At 38.6% G+C, this 17,186-nt stretch overlaps 1 long non-coding RNA gene across 1 annotated transcript; it reads left to right on the top strand.

Moving 5' to 3' along the window:
* The first annotated feature begins 6 nt into the window (after window positions 1–6).
* Window positions 7–16,984, top strand: LOC134379039 (uncharacterized). Its single transcript, XR_010023705.1, has 3 exons — window positions 7–281; window positions 4,351–4,552; window positions 16,537–16,984. It is a non-coding gene; the product is annotated as an uncharacterized LOC134379039 (long non-coding RNA).
* Window positions 16,985–17,186: the final 202 nt, after the last annotated feature.

Here is a 17,186-nt window from a genome sequence, read left to right on the forward strand (position 1 = left end):
ATTCCACTAAAGGATAAAGGGTAACAAATTGCTTGCTTAGAACTATTCCAATGTAATGGAATTTTACCTAACTTCCAGCCTTTGGGGTTCAAATTTAGGTTTAATTTCTCATTTACTGTAGCCTCATTCAATACCATATTCATGCCAAAAAAATTTAGGAAAACGTAAGCATGACTTTGAGAGGCTTTGACATTTCCATAGCTGCTTTCTTCACGTCATTTGTCCAGGCTACATGGATGTAAACATACCCACCCTCATAAGGCTCAGCAGGTGAGCTACAGGTAAGTTACTGGCGTTCATGTAGAGAAACTGAGGAATAACATGCAGAAAACATCAAGTTGGCAAAAGCAACTTTTAAAAATGTGATGAATGAAGTTATAGGTGAAAATGTTTGATGGTGATACTAGATAAGATATCTATAGGGTATAATTAGAGAGATTAGGCCCCATCCTATTTCTGTTACTAACCGGGAGGGGGGAGTGTTCAGCAGGGGAGCATGGGGGTGGGGGTGCATGCCAACACCATATGCATTATCTTCTCCCTCCCTAGGTAAGGCTAGCTGCAGGGGATACAGCACCTCTCTCATATGTAACTGGGTTACTGACTTCCTATTAACTCAGATGACTCCTGGCTCCTGCAAGTAAAGTGTGAATGCAGGCACAGAAAGACTCAATTTCTGAACAGCAAGAACAGATAAAATGGAAATCAGTTAATAACTGGGAGAAAACAGTTATTAGGCAAGTCAGAGCATAAGACATTTTCTTTGTCAAAATTATCTAACAATTTTCTAAAAACTTGCCAGATATCCCTCATGCTTGCACTTCCTTTGCTCCTGAACTATTATTTTTAATTCAAAATCTGATTCTGTCCGTATGTCTCTATGTCCTTACACACAGTGACAGAAATCACAAGCTCTTGCAGGGTAGAGAATTGATTTGTATTGAGGCAAAAGCCCTGTAGACCACTCACATCTTGATATGGATTTGAGACTAAACGTATTGTAATAGTTCTTTTAAAATCAAATGTTAGGAAGTACTTTCATATTTTAAACATATGTACCTCTCCCCTTTCCATGACTCATATGGTGGTAAATAAAATTTAACATCGTTGTATCATCTTAACTAATTATACTTGTTCATCTTGTATGTTCTCACAGGTCTTATGACCAAGGGATATGTGTGTAATATGAGGTCATTCATTTGGTAGTTGCAAACTAGAAGAATTGTGACTGACTATTCATTACATGCTTTAAAAGTTATTAAACAATAATAGAGGCCCATTAAAAAAAACATATAGCACAAAACTATGTAAAGATAAAATAAACGTAGACCTTCTTAAAGGTAGACCTTCTTAAAGGTAGTCAGTATCAGGTTTCAGATATTGACGTAAATTTGTGTATTTGACAATATGTAATGGGTATCTTTTATGAAACTTCACATAGATACATCCTACTCTAATTTCTACAAATAATTCTATTGAATGTATATAGTATACAGTAGTCCCCCTTTATCTGAAGTTTCTCTTTCTGTGGTTTCAGTTACCCTCAGTCTGAAAATGTTAGATAGAAAATTCCAGAAATAATTCATAGGTTTTAAATGTGGGCTGTTTTGAGTAGCAAGATGAAATCTCAAAACATCCGGCTCTGTTCCATCCAGTGAGTGAATCATTCCTTTGTCCAACATGTACACACTGTAGGTGCTACCTGCTCAGTGGTCAGTTAGCAGCCCTCTCAGTCATCAGATCCATTGTCATGGTATCACAGAGTTTGTGTTCCTTATTCTATTTAATAGTGGTCCCAAAGAGCAAGAATAGCGATACTGGCATATTATTGCAATTGTTCTATTTTATTAGTATTGTGCCTAATTTTTTAATTGTGCCTAATGATTTATAGAAAAAACAGTACACATAGGATTTGGTACTATCCTTGATTTCAGGCATCCACTGGAAAATATCTACCATGGAAGAGGGAAGACTACTGTAATTTGTTTAACGATTACTTTATTCATGGACATTTAGGTTGTTTCAAGTTTTTTGCTATTGCAAAATAGAACAAAACAACACAAAACAAATCACACAGTAAGTTTCTGTATGCATTATCTTTGCATACTTGCATGAAATATACTTGTAAGGTAAATTTCTAGAAGTAGAGTTACTGAGGCACAGGATCTATTCATATGCACATTTTTAAAATTGCTAGATATTATTAGGTTGCCATCCAAAATAGTTGCACTAATTTACATTTCACCAACAGAGAATAAATTCCTGTGTGCACACATCTCGATAGCTTTAGGGGTTATCAGCCTTGTAAAATCTGTACAATCTGATGGGAAAATAGTCACTCTTCTGTTGTGGTCTGAATGCTTGTGTTCTTCCAAAATTCATATGTTGAAATCCTGTTCCCCAATGTGATGTATTAGGAGGTAGGGCCTTTGGAAGGTGATTAGGTCATAATAGTGGAGCCCTCATGAATGGCATCAGTGCCCTTATAAAAAAGGCCCCAGGGAGCTGCCTTGCCCTCTTTCCACCATGTGAGGTTACAAGGAGAAGGTGGTGATCTGCAACCCAGAAGAGGGTACTCACCAGAACCCAACTATACTGGCACTCTGATCTTGGACTTCCAGTCTTCAGAACTGCGAAAAGTAAATTTTTGTTTTTTATAAGCCACCCAGTTTATGGTATTTCTGTTATAACAGACCCAATGGACTAAGACACTCTTCATATGTTACTTTTGAAAACACTGGCAGTAGAAAGAGGGACTCCAGATGAGCGGAATCCCCAAATCCACTTATAGTAAAGTGTGTATCCCAGGAACAAGGTCTAAAAAGTGAGGGGCCAGGGATGAGTCCAGATGAAAACACCTTGGATTAGACCTCTTGAGATCAATCCATCCTAAGAGAAAGCCCCAAAGCCCAGCTAAATAGGCCTGCTGAAGTTTGCCCTAATAATTTGCAAAGCGCACCAGAAGTGAGAGGGTCACCAGAGAGCTGGTCGTGTTCCAATCACAGTTACATGAGGGCAAGTGCACATATGAGCAGCTTACATTTCCCCCCTAATCACTCTAAAGAAAACACTGTCACCTCCTTACTAAACTCTGCAGATGCTAATCTGTAATTAGGCAGCTCTATTTCCCTGGTCTACCTATGGTCTGGATTATTGGTAAGTTCTTATCATATTTCTTATACATAGTAAGTGCTTAACAAATGTTAGCTATTATTATTTTTTATTATTATTACCATTTTTTACATTATATTGAAGTCTTCACTCTTTACTCTGTATTAAACTGAAATACCAAAATATCATAAAGATTCTGAAATCAGACAGTAGTTTGTCTAGGAATTTATGAATAAATAAGTATTTGACTAAGAAGTCCTTATAACTGACTACAGAACAAAGCAGGATAGAGTTAGGTGCCAATAGCAGAACTTCAGATGATGCTTTCCTAAATATCAAAAAATATAGAGTATTGGGACTGGGGACCAGAAGAGATGGTATTCTAACAGAGTTTTTGTTGTAATTTCTTTAATTTCAGTAATTATTTTGATCAAATTATATATGCACATAGTTTAAGAAGCAAGTAGTTTTACAGGGCTTCGTATTAAATCAGTACCCGTTTCCACTGTTCCTTTTTCCCTTCCCCAGAGACATCACTTTGACTCTTTCAGCTGAATCTTTTGTTATGTACCTCTATACATTTAACAAAATGCAATCAGGTTGCTCTTTCCTGATTTTTCAGTCATGTAGGCATCATCTATTAAGTTCCCACCCAGGAAAATGAGGCTTACATGCTCTTTCATAAAAACCCCCACCCTCACCAGACACAAGCCTCACCTTCCACCCAGTACCCTCCCAATAAAATTGTATATATGTAATTCAGAGTGGAATGTTTACATGTTTGTGATTAGCAAAGTGCTATTCACAGCTGAACCCTATACATTATAATTATTTTTCTTTTCCTGCGTAAGGGTTTGTTTTTCTGGGAGTTGTTATTTTTCTCTATCTCTTTTATTTTCTCACTTGGCTTAACTTTTCTAGACATGCAGCGTCCAAGAGAACTTGTCTGAAATGGTGGAAATGTTCTATACCAGCACCGTCCAGCAAGGCAGCCACTAGCCTCATGTGGCTATAAACATTCAAGATGTGGTTCCTGTGACTGCAGAACTGAATTTTTAAATTTTTTATTTAATTTAAACTTAAATATCCATATGTGGCTGGTGGCCGTGGTGTTGAGTAGTGCAGTTCTAGACACTCATCGCGACCTCAGACTTGCTGTGTACACCCGCTCTCCGTATTTGCAGCAGCATCAGGTAGCGTTCTATAATTCCACCTCTTTCATCTTCTTAAATCCCTCAGGGAGCTTTTGTTCCATCTGGACTAGTTCCCTCTGTCGCTGGTGCTCTGCTCTCATCTTGATCCTCCTTCACTGCATTCTGGGGATCCCCCTCTTCTCTCTTCTGAATAAGACCTTGGGTTTCCTGGATCCTGTGTCTGCCTCTTGCTGGATTAACTTTCTTGTTTTGATGGAAAACACCCTCCAGCAGTTTCCTGAGAAAAGGTACGTAAGAGGGAAAATTGTAACATCTGATATGTCTGAGAACGCCTTTATCTTCACACTTGATTGACATTTGGCTGGATGTAGATTCACGTTCCGTGATGATTTTGAAGTCACTTCACTGTCCCATCACTGTCTAACCTCCGTGCTGCTAGTGAGAAGTCTGAAGGCCACCAGCTGCTTCACGTGTGAGTGGCCGTCCCACCTCATTGCACGCCTGTCAGCTCTCTCCATCTCCGGAACTCGGGGTGGCTCTATTTTCACCCGCTGCTCATGGCACCCGGTGGTCCGTTTCAATCTGGAAATTCATATGCATCAGCCTGGGAAGTTGTCTTGAATTATTTTCGTGATCTCCTCTCTTCTGTTCTTTCTGAAATTCTTATTTTTCTTCAGGATCAGTTCTCTGATATTCCTCATGTTTCCTCTCATTTTAAAATCTCTTTGGATTTTTGTTCTTCCTAGAAGAGTGTCTCAACTTTATCCTCCAACCCTTCTTTTGAGTGTTCTTTTCTGCTATCACACTTCTGCACTGTTTGTGTTATCTGAATGTTCCTTTTTTGAAGGATCCTTTTCTTATATCCAACATCTTCTCTAATGTCTTTGAGGATATTAATGATGGGGTGTTTTTAAAGTGTTCTTCTCATTACACGTTCCCTGCTTCCAGTATGTTCCCCCCACTCCGTTTGTGTTTTCTAGTACATTAGACCCACTCAGTCATCTGATGATCCCTGGTACTGTGTTCTCAGTGGAGTCATGTTCAGTGAAAAGCTCATTGGACCAGGTGCTCTGAGTCTGAGTGGGGCTTCTTGAAGCTGAGATTCATCATAGTATAATCAGCCCGGGCTGCTTCCCCAGAGGATTCCTTGTATCAGAATGTCTAGGTGTTTTCTCTTGGGCTACTTGGATTCTCCCAGAGAAAGACTCCCGGCCCGGTCTGAAGAGAACTTGTTGCCAATAGTAGAGAAAAAGGGCTGGCGGAGGTTGCAGGGGTGCCAGCATCCAGTATGTAAACATGCCATTTACCCTCTCATTTTCTGTGCAGAGATGGTGGCCTCAACTGTGCCTGAAATCTCCCAGTTCACAGACCTTCCCTCTCACCTTACCCAGCTAATACACCTGCCATCTTCTGCTATATGGAGGAGCAGACATTCACTGGCTCTGCAGAGTGCAAAGGGGACCTGGGAATCTAGCTACATCTGAAACAGCCTTTTAACCAATCCTCCTGTTTTGGGTCCACCCCCCACTCTCCCACTTCCAGATGTACCTGATGCTACACGGCTTCATCTTTTGGTGATCTGTGGAGTAACTCAGTTTGCTTCTCAGTATCAGATTAGGACTCGATTTTCTCAGCTCTGCCAAATCAGGTTATGCTCATCATTCTGTGTTTCACCTTCCAAAATATTATGGCTGTGGTCTTTCTTCCTGTTCTTTTGGTCTTTTGATTTTTGCCAAAAAGTCCAATTGTTGACGTTTTAGAGGGGTTTTAAGGAAAAAGGTAAAGTAAATACATATGTCAAACTTGTCGTCTTTACTTAGTGAAGTGGATCTTTTAAAATTTTGCATTGAAAAGTTACACGTAGAACAGAGTGAGCCAATTCTAAGTCTATGTTTCATTGAATTTTCACAAGTATCATACCTATGTAACCAGCACCCAGATCAGTAAACTGAACATTGACAGCTTCCTAGAAGGCCTACCTGTGTTCCTTCCCAGTCTCTATTTCCACTAAGAGTAAAGATGACCTGACTTTTAATACCATAGGCTAATGTTGTCTGTTATTGAAATTGATGTAAGTTTAACTATATTTTATGTACTTTTCCTGCTCTTCTTTCACTCAGCAATGCTTGTGAGATTCATCCTCATTACTCCGTATAGTTTTAGTCCAATCGTTCTCATAGCTGCATAGTGTCTGTTGAGGTAGATTCCAGTTTGGGGCTATTATGATTAGCCTCAGTTTTTTGTTTTTTTTTTCCAACTTTTTTTTCCACCAAAGTAGGACATATACACAGACCTAGGTCTCTGGTACTGGGGCCAGATCCTCACCCAAAGACACCCTGGTTATTTTCGAGCTCTCAGTGGATGCTGGAGTGTGGGACCTGGTACTTGTGAGCCAGGGAGCTGGATGTGGCCAGCAATACATTGTTCCCTTCTCCTTCTGGTGCATTATGTGATTACAGGTGTGAATTAGATAAATAAACCATTTGTGGCAGAAAGACTGTAAGGTGGTCTCATGATGAGCCCTGCCTCTTGGTGATCACACTTTTGTGCAATCCCCTCCCCTTGAGTGTGGGTGGGACCTGTGAGGTGCTTCTAACCAGTAGAATACGACAAACTTGTTGATTTGACCTACCTGTGATTACATTTCATGATACAAGACTCTGTCTGGCTGGCAGACTTGTTCTAAGACTCTCCTTGCTGGCTTGATGAAGTAAATGGCCATGGCAGAAAGCCCAGATGGCAAGGAACTGCTGTAGGTCTCTAGGAGCTGAGGGCAGCCTCTGGAAGAAGCCAGCAAGAAGCTGAGCCCTCAGTCCTACAGCCGCAAGGAAATGGTCCTGCTGACAACTAGAATAAGCTGGGAAGGAGATTCGTCCCCAGTCAAGCCTCCATATGAGAACACAGCCTCATCAACAACTTCATTGTAGCTTTGTGAGACCCTAAAGGGGGCTGGGCTAAGGCACACCCAAACTCCTGTTACTCAGAAACTGTGAGACAATAAATGTGTGTTGTTTTAAACTGCTAAGTTTGTGGTAATTGGTTATGTAGCAATTGATAACTAATATATTCTTTGTTCAGTCCTCAGTGGGAAAGAGATTAAAAGTATTTACAAGAATTTGGGGTTTATTTTAATAAACTTTACTTTTTAGGACAGCTTTAGATTTACAGAGAAAATGGAGAAGACAGTACAGAAAGTTCTCATAAACTTTGCACTCTGTTTTCCCCGTCATTGCACCTTAGGTTAGTAGGATACATTTGTTATAACTAACGAGCTAGTATTGACACATTGTTATTAACCAATGTGCATAGATTGTTTAGAGCTTAGATTTTGCTTAACATCCTTCCTCTGTCCTAAGATCTCGCCCAGGATAAAACCTGACATTAAGTTGTCATGTCTCCTTAGCTGTGGCCATTTCTCAGCCTTTGCTTATTTTTTGATGACCTTGTCATTTTTGAGGAGTACTAGTCAAGTATTTTGTAGAATGCCACATTATTGGAATCTGTCTTACGTTTTTCCTTGTGAAAAGACTGGGCTTATGAGTTATTGGGAGGAAGACCACAGAGGTAAAGTGACATTTTCTTCACAACATATCAAGTGTACATGCTATCACCATGATGTATGATTGTTTTTGGCCTTGACCACCTGGCTGTAGTGTTTCTCAGGTTTCTGTAAAGTAACTCTTTTCCCTCCTTTCCATACCAGACACTGGAAGAAAGTCACTATGCACAGCCCAAACCTAGAGTGGGGAGTTGTGCTCCCCCTCCTTGAGGGTGGAGTAACTACATAAATTATTTGGAATTCTTCAGCATGGGGAATTTTTCCCTTCTCCATAATTTGTTAATTTATTTAATCATTTATTTATATCAGTATGGACTAACGGATATTTATTTTATACTTTAGGTTATAAACCATTACTTATTTATTTTGTTACTCAAATAGTTCCAGCTTTGACCAGTGGAAGCTCTTTCAGTTGGCTCCTGGGCTCCTTTGACATACCCCCATCACTGTGTGTGTGTGTGTGTGTGTGTGTGTGTGTGTGTGTGTGTGTGTGTGTGTGTGTGTGTGTGTGTGTGTGTGTGTGTGTGTGTGTGTGTGTGTGTGTGTGTGTGTGTGTGTGTGTGTGTGTAAGCACTTCTTTACTTTCTGGCACTACAAAATGCTTCAGGATTCCAAATATAAATATGCATTCAATTTAAATATAAAGGCAATACATGCTCATTATAAAAATTGCAAGCAAAAAAAGTTATGTAGATTATTATATGAAAAGTCCCATTCATTTAACTAATATTTATCGAGTATATGCAAGGTAAAAGGCAATGTTCTAGGTGCTTCCCTCATGCAGCAGGCATTACTAGTTGTGTAAGCAATATATATGTCCCCCTTCCTATTAACAGAACCACAATTTAGTGTGGCACAGAAATATGCCCATTTAAAAACTATACTCTTCAGATTCTCTAAGAGTTAGGAGTAACCTATGACATGGTTTTGCCAATAAGATTTAAGTGTAATTCTAGGGAATAAGGCTTCTGGGATAGCTATTATTTTACTGATGAGCAGGGTCAGACTCAGCTGGCCTGGACTATTGTGCTTTTGCCATTCTTCCCTTCTCTATTCCTGGAATACAGATGTAATGTGTGGGGCAGAGGAGCCCTCTTGAGACTATGAGGACATAAGTCATACACTAAGCATGGTAAAGCTAGAAGGAGCTTAGCTTTTACTGATTTCCTTAATTTTTACATTTTTAAATTATTTTATAATTTAGTAATTTTAATATATAATTATACAAATAATTATATTGTAATCATTTTAATTTTCCTACATATTTTTTCTATTTTTACTCAGCGATTACTAATAAAGTTGGTTATTTTCTCTTACATTTATTGACCATTTGTGTTTTTTATTTTGTGCGCTGCCTGACCGTATCTCCACCCTTACAATGATTTCTAGGCAATCTTAATACTTGTATACTAGGGATATAACCATTTGTCTCTTGTGTGTGCTGTGAATATGTTACCTAAGTTTTTTGTGGTGTCTGTGACCATAGAGATGTTTAAAATTTATTAGGAGTCAAGTCTGTCAATCTCCTTCTTTTGCTTTCAACACCATTTATTAAGAGAATTTAATTTGAAATGCCACTTTTATCACATTAACATGAATTAATATGTATGAGCACGTCTGTTTCTGGATTCTCTGCTGTGTTTCTTGTTTGTTTTGTTTTCCTTTTACTTTCGGGGATTTTTTTTGTTTGTTTTTATCTTTGACTTTATTTAATTTCGCTTTTATTGTGAAATGTAACACACAGCAAAGTATATAAAATTTAGATGTACAGTTTAGCCAGTGGTGGTAAAGTGAGCACCCATGTAACCAACAACCAAACATGGAAAGGCCATCTCTATCCCAACCTTCATAGTAATAATTTCCTTGCTTTAATTTTTACCACATATGTATGCATTCCTAAACAATGTGGTTTAGTTTTTCTGTTTTTAAGTTTCATATAATGGAATCATGCTACACACAGTTTTTGTAATTTAATTTTTTACTTTTATCATGTTTGTTGATTTTTACAATATTCTACTGTATGACTATACTTCTATTCACCCATTCTGCTATTGAAAGAAAATTGAGTATTTCCAACTGTTGTCAAGAACGAAGATGCACTGAACATTCTTGGACAAATATTCTGGTGTGGAGGAGAGGAAAATCTTCTCCCTTACCTTAGGTTCTGTGGCTTGGCTTGAGAATTAAACTGAAAACAAATGGATTAACAGGAGAAAAATATAGAAATTATATTTAATGTCAATATTCTTACATGTGCATGAAGGACTTCATATGTAAGAAATGAAAACCAAAGTAGCAGATAGGCCTGACAGCTTAGGTATCATCTTAACAAAGAACAATAAATGTGAAAATATGACAAGACAAAGGAAGGAGGGGTTTGGGCTAGGGGTGGTAAATTGTGAGGAATTCACTAGGAAACATATGGGGGAAACTAATGGAAGATAAAAATTATTTTAGTATGTTTGTTTATACAGATTTGTCTTAGCATTGACTCTTTCATCTCTGGTGATAAAAATGTTCTCTTCCTGGTACAGGGAGGACATCTTTTTTATGATAAATTTGTGCTCTGCCTTTAGGCAGAAAAGGGTTGGTTGGAGAGCTCTTTCTGCATCTGCTTCTTCTCAACTACCTTCACTTCAAAATAGTCAATATGCCAAAGTCATATATTTGGGGGTGGCATGCTCTGATCCCCTTCAGGTATTCATAGACAAATCCCCAGGGTATGCAAGTAAAAGTAGAAATTACAGGTTATAGAGTACGCTTATCTTCAATTTTACTAAATAATGTCACCTATTTTTCAGTGTTCCTATTGATTTACATTCTAATCAGTTATGCATGCTTCTTACCTGGCCACCACTTAAGATTAGACTTTCCAAAGTTTGTCTGTCTGATGGGTGTGTGATAGTATAATCTTGTGGTTTTAATTTGCATTTCCATGACTACTAGTGAGTTCAAACTCCTTCTCCCATCTTTATTAGCCATTTGGGTATATTGTTGTTGGTGGTGGTGTTTGAGAAGTGTCTGTTCATGTCTCTTGTCCATTTTCTGAGCTGTTGACTTTTTGATCATATAGGCCTTCCTTATTCTGGATACTAATCCTTTGATGATCATCTGTGTTGCAAATATCTTTTCCCTCTCATTGGCTTTTCTTTTCATTATTTTCATACTGACATTTGAAGAATAGGAGTTCTTAATTTTCACATAGTCAATTTCATCAGTCTTCTCCCTTGTGACTAGTGCTTTCAATAAAAAAAAATCCTTTGTGCCCCTAGGTAATGAAACTATGTTTCCTATATACTCTTCTAAAAGCTTTAGAATTTCCCTTTTACATTTAAGTCCTTAATCTCCCTGGAAATTATTTCTTATATGGTATAAAGAAGAGATTTATTTTTTTATTTTTTATTTTATTTTATTTTTTGCATATGGATAGCAAATTGTCCCAGCACCTTTTATTAAGAATTCCCTTGTTTCTCTACTGGATGAAAATCCTCCTCCACTATCAGTCTTGTTTGCATATGCATGAGTTCTTTCTGGGCTCCCTATCCTATCCACTGGTTTGTTTGTCTATCCCTGCACCAATGCTGCACTGTTTTAATTCCGTAGCTTTATGGTATGTCTTGATTTCTAGAAGAGCAAGTGCTCCCCTCTTATTCTTTATCTTCAAGAAAGTTTTGGCTATTCCTGTCTTGGATATTGCATATAAATTTTAGAACCATCTTATCAATTTCTCTAAATAATATAGTCTCTTTCCTCAGTTAATCTGCTTTACTGTTCTTAAGTCATTATCACACTGTTTTAGTGACTGTAAGTTTTCAGTATGCTTTGATATCTGTAGTGAAAGCAGCCCTCTTTCTTCTAAAATTCGTGTGCCTATTTTTATATTTTGTTCTTTCAGAAGTACTTAGCTTATCAAGTTCCAAAAAATTATCTTTGGATTTTAAAAATAACTGCATTGAATTTATAAATTTGATTTGCAAGAATTGATACTTTTACAATGTAATCTTCCCATCAGCAAAGTTTTATAGTTTTCTTTATATAGATACTACAGGTTAAATAGTGTAAGTGTATTCCTAGGAATTTTAAAGTGTTTATTTCATTGTGAATGAGATTTTGTGTAGATTTTCTAGTAGATACTATTTATCAAGATTTTTGATTTTTCATTTACTGTTATTAACTTTTTTGTAAAGTTCATATGGATTTTGAGAAAGGTCAAACATTTAATAAATGTCAAACATTTTTATGAATGTCAGCCATCTTGAATCAAAAGCACAGAGCTAGCATTTTAAGCGAATTTTGGGTAGGATGTTGAGAACTAGAAATGACAGGGGGAGGAGCATTCCAACACCAGTGGACAGTATGAGCAATAGCATAGAGGTGGGGAGGTGTGTGGCACACTGTGGAATGAAGATTAGGCTGTTTTAGATTAAGTACAAGGTATACCAGAAGCAATGAAAGACCATGAAGGACCCTGAATGCCCAGCTGAGCAGTGGAAAATGTTATGTTCTGACATTGTCATATTGCTATTCTCTTCTACACAATGTCAATAAAGTATTAGCAAAGTCTAAATACATCAAAAACATATTATACAGTATGTAATTAAACATTCAATTGTGAAATATGCAGATTCAATAACATAACAGGAACATAGGTATAAATGCAAATTTATATTAACATTAAAAAGAGCTTTCTCAAGTTATCAAACCCAAAGTGTTATCTGCTTTTCAAAATCCATGCTGAACACAGTGAGTTTCACCAATGTTGCCTACTCATCCATCTGAATGCTCCTACCTCCTCCTACTGATGTTCCCTACAATCAGGCCCCACGAAAAATACATATAAGTGGAAGAGAAAGGAGAGGTTTAAAAATAATAAATTACCTTCTGACCCATGTCTAGGTTCCTTTTCTCTGTCCCTGATTTCTTATGAGACTTGAACATAGGTTTACCTTTCAAGTGAGCTCTTTTATCAAGTTTATTGTTTGGAGAGTTCTGACTTTGAAGTAGTACGTCTTGATCTTTGCATTGAAATCAAAGCAGTCAAGTGCTCTCTGTTTTACTTCTACTCTTCCCCCTCTCCACAGCCAAGCCCAAAATTGCTCCCATTATCCATAGTCATTCAGTTACCACAGAGTAAATTATCAGAATTTATGACAGCTTACTGCCTATCTCCAACAAGACTTTGCAAAAGATGGATATTTTTAAAATATCAGTCTTAAATTCTGACTTCTAAGGAGTTTCCAATATGAGACATAAAGACAAAATAGCAAAGCCCATTCTCTGGTGTGGCTTGTGAACTAACTGCATAGGCAGTACCTCCAACCCTTGCCCCTCGCACACAAATTATATGTGTGTGCATATGTGTGTATATTTTATTTCCAGGAAAATTACTTCCCAAATATGAGTTTGAAAAATATAAGTTTTGGGCCGAGCCCGTGGCGCACTCGGGAGAGTGCGGCGCTGGGAGCACGGCGACACTCCCGCCGCAGGTTTGGATCCTATATAGGAATGGCCGGTGCACTCACTGGCTGAGTGCCGGTCACGAAAAAGACAAAAAAAAAAAAAAGAAAAGAAAAGAAAAGAAAATATAAGTCCTTATGCTGTTGTTCAAAATAAGTCCTAGTGTTTGAAAATTACATATTATATATGTCTAGGTATACATGTATATACAAATATGAACATAGAGGCAGAATTTGCAACATAAGAGGTGCCTCTAGGTCAGATGATAATTTTTTTTTTTTTTAAAGATGACCAGTAAGGGGATCTTAACCCTTGGCTTGCTGTTGTCAGCATCACGCTCAGCCAGTGAGCTAACCGGCCATCCCTCTATAGGATCCGAACCCGTGGCCTTGGTGTTATCAGCACCACACTCTCCCAAGTGAGCCACAGGCCAGCCCTCAGATGATAATTTTTTAAATTGAATATATATTTTCATGTTCATTAGTTTTCATCTGAGCTGGTCTTGGAGGAGGAAGCTGTCACATTACTTCTAGTTAGTAGGAAAAGGCTGTGTGGAAGAGGTGGCATTTTATGAGATCATTTATATGTTAGACTAGTCAACCTAAGCCATCCTTGAACAATAATTTATTAAATTTTTTTTCTTTTTTAAAAAAATTGGTTAAATATTTCTTATTGCTCTTTGTGAGGTAATGAGAGCAGTCCAGAAATGCCTAACTCACTTGTCAGAGTTCGAACTAATATCTACCTCATCTTTCCGTTACTGTTACTGAAAGTATCTGGGACCAGAACAGGTTGTTTTCCAAGAAAGAAAGTGAAGAGAAGAAAGTTTGTCAACAATAACTTTTCATGATCAATCATATGGCATCTGAAGTTGAGAGTTTGCCAACAACAAATATGGGCAGGTAAACAGTGAGCACCAATTGTCCCATTGATTCCCAGATCTATTTTAGTCTTGGAAAAATCTCTGGAGTGCTGGTCTATTCCTGAAATCCAGTTCATCATGAACTATGCAGTCTGGCTGACCCATCGAATATAAGTAGTTTGGAGGTCACTGAGAAACTGGGTCAGTTCTATCATCCCCAGTGACCTAAGATATACTTAAAGGAGGGCAAAGATGGTACAGGTCATCTCAGACCCAAACCGAAGCCTCACTTGGTCCATCCCTGGAAATATCATTTCGATAGACAGCTGCCCAGAGCGGGCATGATCTGGGACTTGTGAATAGCTTTTTCCAAAATGGAAGCCTGGTTGCATAACACTTCTCTTTTGCTTCCTTTCCTCATAAGTAGACAAGGGAATTGGGACTGGCCTTTCCCAGTATGAGTTGTTGAGAATCATTAGCCCCACAAGTTGGTCCATGAGAAAAGGGTTCCATTGCTAGCAAGTGTGGGAAAGGCTGCACGTTTTAACTCTTCTGTGAGATTTCCAGGTACATTCAATTGTAATGGCTCCAAAAGCAGAGCCTCAAAGTATGAGAACCCTACTGGCTTTGTTTCACATTGCATGTCTGAAAAGTACATGACTACAGAACAGTATCTTTAAGTAACAACAGTTCATTCTGTCCTGTGGCATATGCTTTGTGACTCCCTACCTTAACACTTGTCCAGAGTGGTAACTGCAGAGCTGCCCTGGTCTAAACCCAAATCCTTGGTGCTGGTGCTGAACAGAACTGGCACCCAGGGCTGGGAAGAGAGGCTCAGATTACCTACCTCCCCATGTGTGACCTACATGCCAATTAATTTACAACTAAATGTGTTCCTCCTGGAAATCATTCCTCTGCTTTGGGACTCATTTTCCTCATCTGTAAAATGAGTGCACTGTATAACCGTTTCAGCTCTGCCATTTCATGAAATATCTTCCCATGGGTGAGGTTCACTTTAGAACTTGACCTCTCCAGTGCCCCTTGGGCTGCTGAGTGACAGACACCACAGCTAATCCTCCATAAATAGATGTTCCATATCTTGGGTCTCAGGATGAATTTACGGCTGAAGATTGACACTTAGTAACTTCCAAACAAGACCAATTTGACCACCAAGAAAAAAAACTTTTTACACTATTTTAAAACCATTACATTATATTATATTACGTCACAAAGCCATGCCATAGATTTTACTGTATTTAACAAATATGAATAATGGTCCTAATTTTTATTTTTAAAAACATGTTTAAAGCTGACCAGTACTCATGGGTCAATTTCTCCAGACAGGACATATCCAAGAGGAATTTCAGGGAACCTTAGAGCTATACCAGGAGCCACTGGGGCTAATAATGACTTTTTACCTAAAAAGTTCCTATTTCTGTTTCCTTTTGCTTTTTATGAAAAGCAGTAAAAGACCTTTTAATGTGATTAGTACAGCTCTCGATTAGTTGCAGGTGTGCCTCATTCAATCATCCCAGGAGCTTAACAAGTAGCAGAAACATTTGGTTCCTCTGTCATTTTGCTTAACTCTAACTAGTGGCAAAAGGAATATCATTCCAACTGACCTAAAAATGAATCCGGGGCTGCAGAGAATAGGGGAAACCAAAAGTAAAATGCAAATCTAATTTAGATGCCCAGGAAAATATGACTTTCAGGGAAGACAATTTGTTATGGACTGCACATGTCCCCTTCCACCCCCCACCCCCACCCACAAATTTATATATTGAAACTCTAGCCCCCAATGGGATGATATAAGGAGGTGGGGCCTTTGAAAGGTAATCAGGTTTAGATGAGTTTATGAGGGTGGAGCCTCCATGATGGGTTAGTCTTTTTATAAGAAGAAAAAGACTAAAGCTTGTTTTCTCTGCCATGTGAGGATAGGAGAAGGAAACCAGGAAGTTGGTCCTCACCAGACACCAAATCTGTCAGCAACTTCATCTTGGACTTCGCAGCCTCTAGAACTGTGAGAAATACATTTCTGTTGTTTAAGCCACCTGGTCTACAGTGTCTTGGTATAGCAGCCCAAACTGACGAAGAGTATTTAAAGAAAAACCCAAGTCATGGTATTTACAGTGAGGAGTAATAGTGAGGAACTATGAGAGAATAAACTAGGAATGTGCTCTCAAGTGAAAATCCCAATCAAAATCCAGGACCCCATTAGCAATTTGGAACTTACTTCTGCTTCTTGGATTAGGCAAAAAATAGTCCCCCATGTAAGGAAGATTAACTCTGAAATGCACTATTTCCAGAGGCTAAATGCCAGGCATCCTTAGAATACTAGAAGGAATCCTCCCTACCCCACCTAAACTCACCTTATTGGCTTTCTCTTTCTCTAGGTGCACAAAATGGGAACGAACAAGGCCTGTTGTTGCTTTGCTGATGGCCACCTAAAGGGCCAAACCAGGAGCCTTTCCAGGGACCACTACTGGCTTTTAGCCAGAGGTTACCCTGGATGGTGCTTTACTTACATACAGTCTCTCCTTTGGACCTTTGACTATATTCCCACCATTTCTAAAGCCACCATCTGCGTCTCTGTGCCTGCGGCTCTTTCCCCAGGAGTAAGGGAAGCTATATTGCTGGTCAAGCTGCAGACCAGAAGTGTCAAAAAATTAACACACTTCTATCACCAGATATGGTACTCAATAATGACTCTCAAGAGTTAATGTATAAATACCCCAACCTCGGTTAGGATAATTACAAGGTGTGTGCTTTGCACTGATCCCAGTTTCCCTGTGGCTTAATAATCAACCTTCTCTTTCCTGTTTAGCCTTTCTTTCCTGGAGTGGCCTGCACCTCTTAAATAAAGTATTTTCACTTGAATCCTCTCAGTGTCTGCATCTGGAAGAGCCCACACTAAGACTACAGGAGCAAGGGAAGTTCTCAGAAACAGATAATAACCCGAAAGGACATGACTGGAAGAGCCTCATCTCCACCACTCTCCAGCCCTCAAGAGGCCACTTAAATGGGAAGGTCACATCTCTTATGG

The sequence above is a fragment of the Cynocephalus volans genome, chromosome 1 (assembly GCF_027409185.1).
Source record: "Cynocephalus volans isolate mCynVol1 chromosome 1, mCynVol1.pri, whole genome shotgun sequence".
NCBI classification, from domain to species: Eukaryota; Metazoa; Chordata; class Mammalia; order Dermoptera; family Cynocephalidae; genus Cynocephalus; species Cynocephalus volans.